This window comes from Arachis stenosperma, chromosome 8, assembly GCF_014773155.1.
Source record: "Arachis stenosperma cultivar V10309 chromosome 8, arast.V10309.gnm1.PFL2, whole genome shotgun sequence".
Lineage (NCBI taxonomy): Eukaryota > Viridiplantae > Streptophyta > Magnoliopsida > Fabales > Fabaceae > Arachis > Arachis stenosperma.
Window position 1 is genome coordinate 4,606,959 of NC_080384.1, and position 4,688 is coordinate 4,611,646.

A 4,688-nucleotide genomic window follows, 5' to 3' on the forward strand; every position below is an offset into this window, starting at 1 on the left:
TACAGAAGCCCAATTGGCGCGCTCTCAACGGCGTTGGAAAGTAGACATCCTGGGCTTTCCAGCAATATATAATAGTCCATACTTTGCCCAAGATTTGATGGCCCAAACCGGCGCTCAAAGTCTCCTACAGAAATTCCAGCGTTAAACGCCGGAACTGGCATAAAATTCGGAGTTAAACGCCCAAACTGGCATGAGAGCTGGCGTTTAACTCCAGAAAAGGTCTCTACACGAAATTCCTTCATTGCTCAGCCCAAGCACACACCAAGTGGGCCCGGAAGTGGATTTTTATGTCATTTACTCATTTCTGTACACCTTAGGCTACTAGTTTTCTATAAGTAGGACCTTTTACTATTGTATTTGAGGATCTTTTGATCATGTTTTGATGATTGAACCCTCTTTGGGAGGCTGGCCATTCGGCCATGCCTAGACCTTATGCTTATGTATTTTCAACGGTGGAGTTTCTACACACCATAGATTAAGGTGTGGAGCTCTGCTGTACCTCGAGTATTAATGCAATTACTATTGTTCTTTCATTCAAATTCCGCTTGTTCTTTATCCAAGATATCACTTGTTCTTCAACATGATGAAGGTGATGATTGACGCCCATCACCATTCTCACCCATGAACAAGGTGACTGACAACCATTCTTGTTCTACAAGCATCTGAGGCTTAGTGAATATCTCTTGGATTCCTGATTGCACGATGCATGGTTGATCGCCTGACAACCGAGTGCTCGCCTGACAAACGAGCCAACCATTCCGTGAGATCAGAGTCTTCGTGGTATAGGCAAGAACTGATGGCAGCATTCAAGAGAATCCGGAAGGTCTAACCTTGTCTGTGGTATTCTGAGTAGGATTCAATGATTGAATGACTGTGACGTGCTTCAAACCTGTAACCTACTGGGCGTTAGTGACAGACGCAAAAGAGTTATTCTATTCCGGTAGGGGAGGGAACCGAACCGGTGATTGGCCGTACTGTGACAGAGTATTGAGCATTAGCTTTCACTGCGAGGATGGGAGGTAGCTGCTGACAACAGTGAGACCCTATACGAGCTTGCCATGGAAAGGAGTAAGAAGGGTTGGATGAAGACAGTAGGAAAGCAGAGAGACGGAAGGGAAGGCATCTTCATGCGCTTATCTGAAGTTCCTACCAATGAATTACATAAGTATCACTATCTTTATCTTTTATGTTATTTTCGTTCATCACCATATATATCTGAGTTTGCCTGACTAAGATTTACAAGATGACCATAGCTTGCTTCAATACTAACAATCTCCGTGGGATCGACCCTTACTCACGTAAGGTTTATTACTTGGACGACCCAGTGCACTTGCTGGTTAGTTGTGCGAAGTTGTGTAATGCCATGGTATTGAGCGCACCAAGTTTTTGGAGCCATTACCAGGGATTATGAGAATTGTGAAAAAGTATAGTTCACAATTTCGCGCACCAAGTTTTTGGCGCCGTTGCCGGGGATTGTTCTAGTTTTGAGCAAGCCTTTGGTAACATCAGTGCCAAGATCCGGCAACAACATCAAATTTTTGGTGTTATTGCCCGGGATTTTTCAGGCTGGACAACTGACGGTTCATCTTGTTGCTTAGATTAGGTATTTTTTTTTCGAAATTCTTGAAGATGAATTCTAGAGTTTCATGATGATTTGTTGAAATCTGGCTGGCTGAGAAGCCATGTCTAATCTGATTGGACCGAGGTTTCAACTTATCACCACAAGAGCTTGTTGATTTCGTATCAATCTTGCTTTTGGAGCAGTGAATTGCTAAGGCTTGGCTGACCTTTGGTCATGTCTAGTGTTTTGGACCGAAGCTTTCTTTGGAAGCTTGGCTGGCTGTGAAGCCATGTCTAATTCCTGGACCGGAGTCTTAGACTAGCATTGCACTGATTCCTGGAATTCTCATTAAGAATTTTGATACCTTCTTTTTCCACTTAATTTTCGAAAAACACAAAAAAAATTAAAAAAAAAATTTACAAAATCATAAAAACCAAAAATATTTGATGTTTCCTGCTTAAGTCTAGTGTCTCATCTTAAGTTTGGTGTCAATTGCATGCATTCATTCATGTGTCTTAAGGATCCTCAAGTAATTCTTGATGATTTTTTTTGTTCTAACCTTTGAATTCTATTGACTTGAGTATTTTGTGTGTCTCATATGCATTTTCAGTTCATTAGTGTCAGTAGTATACAAACTGCTAAGTTTGGTGTCTTGCATGCATTGTTATTTGATTCTTGTTGCATTTTAATTATTAAAAATCCAAAAATATTTTTAATTTGTGTCTTTTCAAGTCAATGATACAAGGGATTGAAGATTCAGAACACACTGCAGAGGAATTATACAGAAAAAGCTGAGCATTCAAAAATGCCCAGTGAAGAAGGCAGACTGGCGTTTAAACGCCAGCCAGGGCACCTGGTTGGGCGTTTAACGCCCAAAGAGGTAGCATTTTGGGCGTTAAACGCCAGAATGTATACCATTCTGGGCGTTTAACGCCAGGATGGTGCTAGGAGGAAGATTTTGTTTTCAAATCAATTTTTTTCAAGTTTTTAAAGTTTTTCAAAACCAAATCTTTTTCAAATCATATCTCTTCAATCAAATGTTTTCAAAATCAATTTCTTTCCTTTTTCAAAGATACTTACTAACAATCAATGATTTGATTGAGCATTTTTTGCCTTTTCTATTAAGGAAGGTTTTATGTTTGAATCATATCTTTTCTTGTTAGGCAAGTCATTAGTTTTTAAAATCATATCTTTTCAAATAGTTTTCAAACCATATCTTTTAAAATAGTTTTCAAATCATATCTTCTCAATCATATCTTTTTAAAACCATAACTTCTCAATCAATTCTTTTCAATCACATCTTTTTCAAAATAGTTTTCAATCAAATCTTTTTAATTTCTAATTTCAAAATCTTTTTCAAAAATCACTTGATTTCTTTTTCACTTTGAATTTTTGAAAATTATCAATCAAATTTTCAAAATGTTTTCAAAATATTTTAATTGAATTTTCGAAAATCCTCTTCCCTCCTTCTCACATCCTTCTATTTATGGAGTACCACTCCTTCTAAATGCACAATTCGAACCTTATCTAATTAAAGTTCGAATTCTTCTTCTCCTTCTTCTTTCTATTTCTCTTTTCCTCTGACATTTCAAGGAATCTCTATACTGTGACATAGAGGATTCCACATTTTCTTTTTCTCTTCTCTTTCATATGAGCAGGAGCAGAGACAAAGGCATTCTTGTTGAAGCTGATCCTGAACCTGAGAGAACCTTGAAGCGAAAGCTAAGAGAAGCCAAAGCACAACTCTCTTTAGAGGACCTGACCGAATTCTTCAAAGAAGAAGAACCCATGGCAGCCGAAAACAACAACAATGCCAACAATGCAAGGAAGGTGCTGGGTGACTTTACTGCACCTACTCCCGACTTCTATGGGAGAAGCATCTCTATCCCTGCCATTGGAGCAAACAACTTTGAGCTTAAGCCTCAATTAGTTTCTCTAATGCAACAGAATTGCAAGTTCCATGGACTTCCAATGGAAGATCCTCATCAGTTTTTAGCTGAATTCTTGCAAATCTGTGACACAGTCAAGACTAATGGGGTAGACCCTGAGGTCTATAGACTGATGCTATTCCCTTTTGCTGTAAGAGACAGAGCTAGAATATGGTTGGATTCTCAACCTAAAGAAAGCCTGGACTCTTGGGAAAAGCTAGTCAATGCCTTCTTGGCAAAGTTCTTTCCGCCACAAAGATGGAGTAAGCTTAGAGTGGAAGTCCAAACCTTTAGACAGAAGGATGGAGAATCCCTCTATGAAGCTTGGGAAAGATACAAACAATTAATCAGAAGATGTCCTTCAAACATGCTTTCTGAATGGAGCATCATAGGTATTTTCTATGATGGTCTCTCTGAACTATCTAAGATGTCCTTGGATAGCTCTGCTGGAGGATCTCTTCATCTGAAGAAGACGCCTGCAGAAGCTCAAGAATTGATTGAAATGGTTGCAAATAACCAATTCATGTACACTTCTGAAAGGAATCCTGTGAACAGTGGGACTAGTCAGAAGAAAGGAGTTCTTGAGATTGACACTCTGAATGCCATATTGGCTCAGAACAAGATATTGACTCAACAAGTCAATTTGATTTCTCAAAGTCTGTCTGGAATGCAAAATGCACCAAACAGTACTAAGGATGCTTCATCTGAGGAAGAAGCTTATGATCCTGAGAACCCTTCCATGGAAGAGGTGAATTACCTAGGAGAACCCTATGGAAATACCTACAATTCTTCATGGAGAAATCACCCAAATCTCTCATGGAAGAATCAAGAGAGACCTCAACAAGGTTTCAATAACAATAATGGTGGAAGAAACAGGTTTAGCAATGGCAAGCCTTTTCCATCATCTTCTCAGCAACAGACAGAGAGTTCTAAGCAGAATACTTCTAACTTAGCAACAATGGTCTCTGATCTAATAAAGACCACTCAAAGTTTCATGAATGAAACAAGGTCCTCCATCAGAAATTTGGAAGGACAAGTGGGTCAGCTGAGCAAGAAAGTTACTGAACTCCCTCCTAGTACTCTCCCAAGTAATACAGAAGAAAATCCAAAAGGAGAGTGCAAAGCCATAGACATGGCCGAATATGGAGAGGAAAGAGAGGAGGAGGACGCCACTGAGGAAGACCTCAGTGGGCGTGTAC

At 39.4% G+C, this 4,688-nt stretch overlaps 1 non-coding gene across 1 annotated transcript; it reads right to left on the bottom strand.

Moving 5' to 3' along the window:
• Nucleotides 1-3,754: 3,754 nt before the first annotated feature.
• LOC130947003 (small nucleolar RNA R71) lies at nucleotides 3,755-3,862 on the bottom strand. The gene has a single exon (XR_009072418.1). It is a non-coding gene; the product is annotated as a small nucleolar RNA R71 (small nucleolar RNA).
• Nucleotides 3,863-4,688: the final 826 nt, after the last annotated feature.